Source organism: Lagenorhynchus albirostris, chromosome 2, assembly GCF_949774975.1.
Source record: "Lagenorhynchus albirostris chromosome 2, mLagAlb1.1, whole genome shotgun sequence".
Lineage (NCBI taxonomy): Eukaryota > Metazoa > Chordata > Mammalia > Artiodactyla > Delphinidae > Lagenorhynchus > Lagenorhynchus albirostris.
The window spans coordinates 179110209-179122317 of NC_083096.1; the positions used below are offsets into that span (position 1 = coordinate 179110209).

The window sequence follows — 12109 nt, forward strand, 5'->3', positions numbered from 1 at the left end:
GCCTCAGCGAAGACCCCACGTGCCGCAACTAACACCCGATGCAGCCAAAAAAATAAAGGAAAAAAAAATAAAGCAGTTCAACCTCACTGTGGCCCAAGCACTGTACTGTCAGCAGAGTCAGGCACACACTTGGCCCTGGAGGATCCCTGTTTGGGCGGGGGGGGGGGGGCGGGGTGGAGACCAGACTTGGGCAGATAATGAACAACAATGTGTGGGCAAGATCTGTGACTGAACCACAACTCAGGGCTGTGTGGAGCCCGGGGGACACGCCTTTCTGCTGGAGGAGAGGTGGGACACTGAGTCAGGGAAGGCTTTTTGGAGGAGATCATGCCTGAATCAAGTGATAAGGGATGAGTAAGTGTTTGGGAGTCGGGTGGGGGTGATGAGAGCATTCTGGACAGAGGAGACAGAAAGAGCAGAGACCCTAAGGCAGGAAAAGCATTGTGTGTGTGTGTGTGTGTGTGTGTGTGTGTGTATGTGTGTGTGTGTGTATGAACTGTGTGGCTGGCATATTAAATGAGGAGGGGGTGTTACAAGGGATGAAGGAAGAAGGAGACAGGGCTGCATCAGGAAGACTGTATGTTCCTCGCTAAGGAGTTGCATTTTATTTCATAAAAGATGGGAGTATGCAAAGGCAGGTTTGGGTCCCTTTTAGTTGCGTATTACAGAAACCCAGTTCCAATCAGCTTGATCACAACAGGATGCGATCGACTTTCAAAAGTGAAATGTTTTGAGGATAGTGCTACCTTCAGGCAGAGTTGGATCCAGGTGCTCAGACAATGTGGACAAGAACCAGCCTCCTGCTGAAACCGACTAATGTATAATTAAAATAATTTATAATTAAAATTTATTAGTCATTATAATGACTAATTTATAATTAAAATAACACCCAGGTTTCTGTTCTTGGTCTTCTTATTCCTCTCTGTCCTAGGCCATACCTGTTCGATCACATGTTTGCCTAATTAATAAGGAGTAGCGAAGGTCATGGGCCTTGAGCCGCAGCTTTCCAATAAGCATCGCCATTTATGTGATGTTCTGGGATATCTTCCAGGTCAAGATGACCTGTACAGACTATGTTGACACAGATGCCCCCGGTTCACAGACCACAGGTTCAAAGACACATAGACCACAGCTGATTAAGATGATTAACCCCAGCTCCTTTGTTCTTCGCCTTTAGAAATCCCTAACTCAGAGACCAAGTTGGAGTGGATCTGAGACTTGTCTCCCGTTCCCTTGCTTGGCACCCTGCAACAAAATCCTTGCTTTGTTGCAAACGCCCACCCTCAGTTTGGCTTTCGTTGCTTCGGACACACGAGCCCTTTGCGCGGATTCAGTGCTTTGTCTCTGCTTTCCTTCAGGTGCGTTTCTTTCCCAGGTGGGCACTCCTTCCACAGTGACAAAGGTGGCTGCCGGCAGCTTCAGTCTCCCATTCTGCTGATTCAGTGAGCCAAGCAGAGAAGCCGCTTGCTCCAGAAGTCCTGTGGCTGCTCTCATTGGGGGAGATCGAGTCACAAGCCCATCCCTGAACCAATCACGCTGACTGATTTGCCAGGTTTGAGTCATGCGCCCGCCCCTGCACGCAGCGGGTGGGCAGCCAAGTGGACTTAGGGGAGCCGTGGGGTGGCTTCTCCAAAGTGAAATATGGTCGCTGCGATCAGAAGAGGGGGAAATGGAGCACTGGGCAGCTACGAACAACAGATGTCTAGTTTCTTGTTGTATGACTCCATTTATATGAAACGTCCAGAACAGGTAAATCCAGAGACAGAAGGCAGATTGGTGGTTGCCAGGGGCTGGGAGGAGGGGTAACGGGAGTGATGGTGGTTTAATGTGCAGGGCGTTTCCTTTTGATGTGATAAAAATGTTTTGGAACCAAATAGAGGTGGTGTTTGCCCAGCACTGTGAATGTACTAAATGCCACTGAGTTGTTCACTTTATAGTGGTTCATTTTATGTTATGTGAATCCCACCTCAACAAAAAATTGTTTAAAAACCCCAGAAAAATGGCATACCCAAATTACGAGAAGAATTTCTTTCGAGAGGCATTAGATGAAGAAAATGTGACTCTTACATTGGTTCCAGTTAATGAGGGAATTGTTGAAGACCGTCAAAGGGAACCAGGTGTTTCTTCAACTTCACAAGTCAGCCTGGAGGGACCTCCCTGGTGGACCAGTGGGTAAGACTCCACGCTCCCAATGCAGGGGGCCCGGGTTCAATCCCTGGTCAGGGAACTAGATCCCGCACGCACGCCGCAACTAAGAAGAAGTCCGCGTGTCGCAACTAAGAAGTCTGCATGCCGCAACTAAATGATCCCGCGGGCCACAACGAAGATCCCGCGTGCCACAACTAAGACCCGGCACAGCCAAAATAAATAAATAAACAAAAATATAAAAAAAGAAGTCAGTGTGGAGCCACTGAATACAGATGATCAAGCTCATCCTCCTGAAATAAGCGAAGGGTTCAAGGCTTGCCCCAAATCTAGTTGTAGTAAACCAGTTTACCTCTTGCCGACCATGATGCCTCCAATTAATAAAGTGAGTTGGGACGCCTTATGGAACTGTACCGATGGCCAGAAAATAGGGGTTTATCTGAGACTCCAGAAACATGCTTATCCCAAAAAGGATCAGTATATTCCTCAATCATCACAGGAGTCCAGATTGCAGTCACGTTCAAGGAAACGCGAGATGGTGACCAACAGAACAAGTGTTCGGAAAAGTAGGATGAGGGAGAGCAGGAAAGGACTACTGTGGGTGGAGTGATAACTTCAGCTCAGGAAGCCATATTGGCAGCATGGTCAAGAATTGCTGCAAGAACGTTCAGCCTGAGGCTGTGAATTCACAGGCCCTTCCCACCTCCGTTGAGTCCCTTCTGCCGCAAGCCTCAGCTGTCCAGTGGTGTGTGGTCCCTGGCAGACTGCTCTTGGCAGACACAGAAGGTTGGGTTCGCCTGCAGTTCCGTGCAGGTCAGGCCTGGGTGCCTGACACTCCCTGGGGGATGATCTCTCTCTTTATGTTCCCTGCCTGCACTTTCCCATCCCCAGACCTAGAAGATAATATGTTATACCCTGAATGTGCTATGAGGAATAAGAAAATTAAGAAAAGATAAATTGCAATGGGGAAGAGGAAGAAACTTGGTTTGGACACACCAGCATCATTGCTTTTAGATGGTCCCTGTCGGGAATTCCCCGGTGGTCCAGTGGTTATGACTCGGTGCTTTCACTGCACAGCCAAAAAAAAAAAAAAAGGAAGTTAAAGAAAAAAAGGGGGGCTTCCCTGGTGGCGCAGTGGTTGAGAGTCCGCCTGCCGAGGTAGGGGACACGGGTTCGTGCCCCGGTCCGGGAAGATCCCACATGCCGCAGAGCGGCTGGGCCCGTGAGCCGTGGCCGCTGAGCCTGCATGTCCGGAGCCTGTGCTCCGCAACGGGAGAGGCCACGACAGTGAGAGGCCCTCGTACCGCAAAAAAAAAAAAAGAAAAAAAGGAACATAGATGGTCCATGTCTTAATACAAAATAAAAGGTTACCAGAGGGGAAGGGGGAAGGGTGGGTGAAATCGGCAAAGGGGCGTGATTGTATGGTAATAATGGTAACGAGACTTACTATGGTCTATTATTTTGTAGTGTACACAAATTTCGAATTACGCTGTTGTACATCTGTAACATAATGTTATATACTAATTTTACCTCAATTAAAAAAATGTTTGTTAGAAACAAACAAACAAACGAACCCCAAACACAGTGGATGTCTACTCTCCAGGCATCCTGGGATGCTTCCTTATTTCACAGGGCCGCCTGGATGGTGCGACTCCTTTCTTTCCTTTTTCCCCTGTTCTTTCCCTTCTTAAACCTCAGAGGGTTTGGGACTTTCAGTGAATTTTAAGCCAGAGGTGATTCTGGGTGTGGCAACTGGCAGAGCCACTGCCCACTACAGTGGCCCTGGAGACCTGCATGGTTGGTCCAAAAGCTGAGCTCATGTCTTTTCATGAGACCTGGTACAGAGGCCTCTAGTGAGATGCCAAGGACGTCTTGTTCACCAGCTGTACCTGTTTTCCTCCCCGCTTTGGGTGGTGGACAGGAGCTGTACTCCGTAGGGTACGAGGCTGCAGCTCCAATTGGCCGGGAAGACTTGGATGCCGATTTCCATCATCGCTTGGCCCTGAGGATGCACGGATGACGCCGCTATGAAAGGGCTGGTTTGGGGGAAAGCTATTGGCGCTGGAATTGTAAAGGGGAAAGAAGGTTTTGGCTCATTCTCTGGGCCTTTCCAAATCCTCCATGCTGGGGTTTGGGCAGAGCCCAGAGCTGCCTTGGGGCTCTCCCAGAATGAGCTTGCATTAGCTCCTTCAGGAATGGGAGTTTGAATCCAAACACTCCTCCTTGGGTTGCTCGGCACCAGCTGGCTGTGGCGGGATGAGGCCCTCTGGTCCCTGGCAGGCCTGGCCCTCTGGGCTCATTTGGCACAGAAACGGGGAGCGGTCGCTCTGGCTGAGCTGTGCTCCCTGCTCCTGCCTTGAGCTGTGACGGGCTGATCTCAACCCCAGGGTCTGATCTCAGTGATGCTTCGGGGATTCTCAGGTCATGGTTTTGGACCCGCCTGGATCACCTGTACCTGGTCATCTGGGGTTTAGGGTCCTGTCTACAATGCAGATCCAGCTGACTGGGTCAGAACCTCTGAGAGGGATTTTACAAACTCCGTTCGGGGATTTGTTCACCAGCTGAAGTTAGAGAGTGACTGGAGGATGGGACTATGTTTTGCTCCCAAAAGCTGAGGATTTCCTACTTGCTTTACCTCCTGCCTGGACATGCAGGGTAGGAATTCTTGCAGATGCTGGGCTCCGGCAGAAATATTACAGTGGGTCCTGGGGCCATGGGGCCTGAGTTTGAATCCTGACTCCGCTCTGTCACTTTCCAGCTGGGGGACTCCGGACCAACCACCTTGCTTCACTGGTCCCCGGTTTCCTCATCTCTAAAAAGGGGTCCCTCAGGAATTCCCTGGTGGTCCAGTGGTTAGGACTCCGTGTTCTCATTGCTGAGGGCCCGGGTTCGATCCCTGGTGGGGGAACTAATATTCCACAAACCGCACGGTGTAGGCAGAAAGTAAAAAAATAAAAAAACTAAAAAGGGGGCTCTCGAAATTCATGTCCACCCAGGTCCTCTGAATATGACCTTATTTGGAACCAGGGTCTTTGCCTGTGTCATTTGTTAAGGACCCCCAGATGACATCAGCCTGGATTTAGGGTGGACCCTAAGTCTGATGACTGGTGTCCTTGTAAGAAAAGGAGAGGAGGGGACTTCCCTGGTGGTGCAGTGGTTAAGAATCTGCCTGCCAATGCAGGGGACACGGGTTTGAGCCCTGGTCTGGGAAGATCCCGCAAGTCATGGAGCAACTAAGCCCGTGTGCCACAACTACTGAGCCTGTGTGCCGCAACTACTGAAGCCCGTGCACCCTATAGCGCATGCTCCGCAACAAGAGAAGCCACCGCCATGAGAAGGCCGCGCACCGCAACGAAGATCCAACGCAGCCCAAAAATAAAATTAATTAATTAATTAATTTAAAAAAAGAAAGAAAGAAAAGGAGAGGAGGACACACGGAGATATACACAGAGTGGAAAAGGCCATGTGAAGACAAGGCAGAGAGGGGAGTGATGTGGCCATAACCCAGGAAGGCCTGGAGCCCCCAGAGCTGGAGGAAGTCAGAGAGGATTCTCCCCAACAGCCTTCAGAGAGAGCATGGGCTGCCAATACTTGGATTTCCAGCCTCCGGCCTCCTGAACTGTGAGAGAAAGAATTTCTGTTCTTTTAAACCACCCTGTTTATGGTCATTTGTAGTGGGCACCCTAGGAAACAAAAACACTGCCTCAAAGGACAGTCATCACCTAGAACATCTGACACACAGCATACAGAAGGGGCTCAATCACTGTGTAGACGGAACAGCAGAGAGCTCAATAAATTTTCAGGGAGCAGTCCGTGGCTCTGGAGAGGACCAACCAGTCAAAAGGAGCATGCCCAGTGTGTCCGGGCCGGCCCTGCCGGTGCACTGCCTCACTCCACTCCCTCCTGGCTTCCAGAGGCTGGAGCCTGGGCAGGGAGCCGGGAGGGGACAGCACCAAGGAGAGGGCCGGGAAGGGCAGCCCTGGCCCAGGGCGAGGAATGCCCCCGCCCCTCGAATCATGGCATGCGGGCCAGTGGCTGCCTGCTGACATATCACACCCCAGGGGCAAGACAGTGGTGACCTAATGCTGGTGTCAAACACTCAGGGCCCCTCCCAGCACCGCCCTCATGCTTCAACGTTGCCCAGAGGGAGCTGTCCCCACCCCACCCCTGCCCAAGCTTGTGTGCTCTTCCCTCCCTTGCACACACAGCAGGACAAGCAGACTGCCTGAGCCAGGACTTCAGTGGAGGTTTATTATTTGGATGCTTCGGAATGGGCGAGGCGAACAGTTTCCACTTCCCCGAGGGCAGCCGCATCGTAAATCCTGGAATAGGCACTGCACATCTGCCACAGCTGCCCGGGGAGCGTGTGATGGGATGAGCTTCGCAGGGACTGTTCCTGCGGCTGGAGTCCCACTCTCTCTCTCACCTCCGTCTATAAAAATAATGGCCTACAGGTGGGGAAACTGAGGCCCAGAGCTGCTAAGGACCTGTTATACACCTCCAAGTCAAAGAGCTTCTTGGCAACAGAGCCGGGACTGGAATGGAGAACTTATCTTGGGCAAAGTTCTGTTCTACTTCCTGGACCAGGGTTGTCATCTTCTCGGCCACTGCTGCTAATCTCAGCTCACCCACTCCTGGGTCCTGGAGGTGCCCCCACGCCCACCCCGCCCCTGAGTCAAGGCATGGTGGCTTCTGGGCTCTAGAAACAGCTCTTATTTTCTTGGCCCTCACCTTCTGAAAGTGAGTATATCTTACCTTCAGCAGTGATCTTAGCTCCATGAATTTCCTCCGCGCCCACCCCACCTTCAGAGAGAAAGTTTTCCCGAGGCTCTGGATTGGGGTTCTTGGCCTCTGTATCACCACACGACCGTGAGCAAGGATTTTAGGACAGTTCGTCGAGACCGGGCATCTAGTATGGTGAAGGGTCCCTGAGCATCCGGGACACACGCGGCCCCTAACCTGTGCTCCGTTCCCCAGGAGAGAGCTCCATGCTTCTCTGCTGGTGAGCCAAGTCCAAGTCCTCGCAAGGGCTTTGACAGGCATCTGGAACACCGGGCAGGGCCACTTAGAGCTCCCCAAGGCTTCTGCTTGTTTATTTTACCATCATAACCTGAAGCCAATATTTAAGCATTACCAAGGCAACAGCCAAAATCTCCCAGCCCTTGGCCCCAGGCCAGCCCCACATGGAGGGGACAAGGGCAGGAGGGGAGAAAGGAAAATGAGTCCACTGTCCCCCCCCCCCCCTGACCACCTGGGAAAACAGTGACCCAAAAAACAGATCCCAGCTTCTCTTACAGGGTAACTGTTCTTTTCGGGGGGCCTACGACTCGGCGCTTTTCACACAACAGGAAGAGAATAGAGCAAGGCTCTACCCCGATATTTTATTTTGTTTTCGCCATTATGGTTGGAAACGAGAGGCTCTTCCAACGTTTATTGAAGCATAATGTGCGTGAGGAAAGTGGACAAGTTATAAAGGTACAATTTTTTTTCTGCAAAGTGAACTCTCCCTTTCACCAGCACCCCAACAAGAGCAGCCCCCCCAAAGGTCCCCTGTCCCCTCGTCACTGTACCCCCAGGGTGACCATGATCCTAGCGGCTCACAGTTTTGCCTGTTTTGGTACTTCACATAGAGGGAAGTGTACGCTATGTTGCATCTTGGGTTGAAGCCAACAGCATGTTTAGGTTCTAGGAGGTTCCCGTGGCCCTTCTCACCACCATTCCGGGGAAGAGAGAACGCAGAGGAGGAGAAGACACCTTCCCTGTCCCACAGGCCATGTGGGTGTCAGGAGAGGGACGGAGAGCATGTAGAGAACGGGGCGGGGGTGGTCTGATATTAGAAAGAAGCCGCAGCATCCTTTTCCCTTGTGCTGTGCATCTCGAGTCTCCACCCGACGTGCATGATGGGAGAAAGGAGGGGGCCGCGGGGTCACCACAAAGCCTGCCCAGTGGGTCTCCAGAGCCCCATTCCCAGAAGTCCTCGTGTCTCGTGGCAGGACGCTGGGGGCACCCACCTCCTCTTTACTGTCCAGTGAACCTCTCCACTGCAGGGCTGGCTCTGATCGCCTTCGTTCTTATGCCTGGTCGGGGCAGGGCAGGGATAACCCTAATCTGTGTGTCTTGGTGGGGCTGGCAGTCCTGGGCTCAGTACCCCTGTGTAGCCCCTGCTGCCACGCGGATTTCACTCTCTGTCCCGGGACCGACGAGGGGGTTCTTTTTTTCTGTCTCTCTCTCTCTTTCTTATTCGGGGGTGTCAGCTTGCGGGATTTTAGTTTCCCAGCCAGGGATTGAACCCGGACCCCCTGCAGTGGAAGTGCGGAAGCCTAACCACTGGACCGCCAGGGGAGTCCCGAGGAGGGGTTTATTTTCTTCGCGCTTCACATCCCTTGGGCCAGTGAGTATCTGCAGAGAAGGCCATGTTTTCCACATTTCCAGGCCATCACAGACTGCTGCCTTTGTGAAATACAATAGCCGTGACACAGGTGAGAAAAAGAAATGCGAGAAATAAAAGCCATCCAAAGTACAAGCTCCCACTTCTTTTCTCATCATTAGACTCAATGGTCACAAAATCGCATCTCACAAGATCTAACAGGACAAACCTAACGAGGGGCAAAGGGCACGTAGAAATTTCTGAGTGCTGACGCTCGATTTCTATACTTATTCCGTGGGTTGTAGGCACGCTGTTCGCTGACCAGCGCAGGTCTGTGGGCCACACTTGGAGCAGCCTTGCCTTAGACCGCCCTCTGCCCCGCCCTGGGCTGACCTGGAGTGGTCCCTGCTGTTTGCGTCTGCCTGGGGCCCCCTTCCCAGCTCCTTGCGGGTCCCGTCCTCTTCCTATTCCCGTGTATGTTGCTTTAGCGGAAGTAAAAGAGAGAGAAGCCTCTGCCCACCTTGTATGAGACCCTGAGCGCAGAAGCCTTGCTCTTTTCAGTTTCTTACAGATCCTTAGGAATCGCACCTTGCTTCTTTTGGCACCTCGTGGCTTCTCTGCCTTAGATGTGGGACAAGTTTCCTCTGGGGCTGGGTTGGAATACTGCACTGCTGACATGAAGACGGTGCCGCACCCCGATTTCCCTGTGCTCCCCCCTCCCCCAACCCACTGTATCCTGGCAGCCCGATGTCACCCTCCAGGAGATGCTGAGGGCATGGGAAGGGGGTTGCTGGAGGGGGTACGGGGCATCTCTGCCCCTTCCTTGCTTAAGAGTCTCCGTCCTGTGGTTCAATCCTGAGCCCGCACGTCCTGGGCTTTTCCTTGAGGGAACGCTCTCAGGATCCAAGTGGGCTGGCAGCTTCATCCCGGCTGAGGTCACCACCAGGGACGTAACCACGCCCTCCGCCCACTTCGTCCTCGGTATTCCCGCAGGAGATCCGTGGTCTCGGCTCCTTTCGCTCAGGGGCGTCTCCGAGGTTGCTCATCGTCCGTCACCGTTGCGGAGGGACAGCTTCCCTGTGACCAGCCACGGTGTGACCGGCCCCTCCAGAGGGCAGCCCACGTGACCTCTGTGGCTCTAAGAGCCCCCAGCCCCATCTGGCCAGAGTGTCATGGGTACGTGTGGGATGGTGAGGAGGGAGGAGTGCGTTTTCTACCTGCGATTGGTTTTATTGGGGCTTCTTTTGGGACAGATGGGCTCAGTGAGGACCCAGGAAGCCCAGCCAGAGACACATGCAGAACCAGTGGCACTGGGATTTACGAGCTGTCACCGGTCCTGCTGTGTACAAGCCTTCCTGCCTTTCCCTTTCCTCTCCTCATTTTTCTGCTTTTTTTTTCTTTTAAACCCTGGCTGCATATTTTCTCTAAACCAAACCATCTGTTTACTAGCTTTTCTAAGCAGTAATAAAGACAGCAGAGACCTGAGAGCCCCTTGGGTCCAGGAACCTTCTCTGGCTGTCCCCAGGTAGCCCAAGGAAGGAGTTAAGTGCCCCAGAGTGGGCCCTGGAGGTCGCGTGTCCGGCAGGGTCCTTTCCTTTCTACCTGAAGTTGCCTGTGCAAAGCAGTGTCTCCTTGGAAAGGGGCTGTGTCTGCCTCTCCACTGCCACCTTTTGCAGTTGATCACAGGACAGTGGGGTCACCTGCCCGCGGCAAGCTGCCTGCTGGATGCGGACGAAGCTGGAGCAGAGGCGCTGGGCAGTGAGGCTGCTGGGCCATCCGGGCTTCCCGGGCGCCAAGTTCTCTCCGAGGGAATGTACTGAGTTACCAGGATGGGTGAGCCCAGGAAAACATTTCGACAACAATGCCGAGCGCCTAGGTGACAGAGGAAAAAAAAAGAGGAGTCTGTTTGGGAACAGATTTCGGCCCTCACATCCAAGGCATTAGTAATTCAAGCAGCAGTGAGTGTCATATTTACTTGGGAAAGTATGAAAAGTCAAATAACAATGTTCTCTTTACAGCTTTCATCATCGGCTTGCTGGGTTCCCAGTGCAGTCAGCCACCTGATCATAAACAGGGGTGCGCTCTGCCACCTGGCAGGAAGGGTGAGCGTGCTGCTGGCAGCTGGGACCCAGGCCCCTCAGTGCCAGGTGGACTCCACCCCCGGGCCTGGTGTCAGCCGCGCGGCCCCTGGAAGCCCAGAATGTCCCCCCAGGCACTGTTGTCAGGACGCACCACCGCACACCGCTTGGACTAGGAAGCAGCCGGGGATGGCGGTGCTGACAGCACCACGTCTGGCCCAGCAAGCTGGCCGGAGGAAAGATGAAATCTTAGGTCAAAAAACCTCCACTTTTTTGTGTTATGTCATGTCATCATTATTATTTTTTTGGCCGTATGGCACGGCTTTTGGGATCTTAGTTCCCCGACCAGGGATCGAACCTGGGCAGTGAAAGCACTGGGTCCTAACCATTGGACTGCCAGGGAATTCCCTCGTGATATGTTTTTTGTTGGGAGAGAAGGATGGAAAGTGAGAGGGAGGGTGACCAACCATCCCGGTTTATCTGGGACTGAGAGGGTTCCAGCCTACAGGACTTTATGTTCTAAAACTGGGATAAGCCGGTCACCTTGGTGGAGGAGATGTTCACAGCAGGAAAAGGTGCAGGCTTCAATGTCAACATTCATGGTTTGCCCCTAACTCACTATTTGCAAAATGGGGTAAACTCCCCGGGGTTTATCTATAAAAAGGAGAGACTGACTATTAGGGGAGGAACAAGCTCAGCTCTTTACAGGCAGGGTAGATAACCTGACAGGGAAGGGGGCAGGTCTGGGGACACAGGTGGTCTGTGGGATGGTGAGACCAAGGAGACCTGGAAAAGAGGCTCCTCCCCTCAGCCAGCCCATCACCTCCAGGCAAAATGCGGGCCCTGGGCTGCCAGATGTCTGATTTTTTAAAGAATTTTTTGTGAAAATTCCCAAATTCTGAAATGTTGGCTCACAAATTAAGGACATCCTGTATAGGCCACACAAACACCTCCGGTTGCCAAGTTGGCCTCTGGGCAACCAGTTTGCAACCTCTTCGCTACACAATTTCTAAGTTTCCCGTCAGTTCTAAAGTTCAATGATTTTATTTAACCAGCCAGCCGTCCCCTCAGTTAACCGGAAACGAATCACATGGTTTACTTTGAGTGAGATATATAAGCGGATATATGTGTTACAAAAGCTGATTCCAGGGGGTTCATTCTAAAAAGCGTTTTCTCCAAAGGAGGCATTATGCTTCCAGAAAAATCTCAAGGGAAAGTATTGCAAGCAGCAGTAGTAGCTGTTGGATTGGGCTCTAAAGGAAAGGGTGGAGAAATTCCACCAGTTAGCGTTAAAGTTGGAGATAAAGTTCTACTAGAATGTGGAGGCACCAAAGTCGTTCTAGATGACAAGGATTACTTCTTATTTGGAGATGGTGATGTTCTTGGAAAATATGTGGACTGAAATACTTCACTATTGAAGTGGCAACATGTGAGGGTGCCCATTCCACTGAAGTTCTGAAATCTTTTCATCGTGTAAATAATTTCCATGTTTCTTATAATGAACTAATGATTTTTTTTT

At 52.0% G+C, this 12109-nt stretch overlaps 1 pseudogene; it reads left to right on the forward strand.

Annotated features, from left to right (window-relative positions):
* Positions 1–3101, forward strand: part of LOC132515622 (developmental pluripotency-associated protein 2-like) — a 48508-nt pseudogene extending 45407 nt beyond the window's left edge.
* Positions 3102–12109: the final 9008 nt, after the last annotated feature.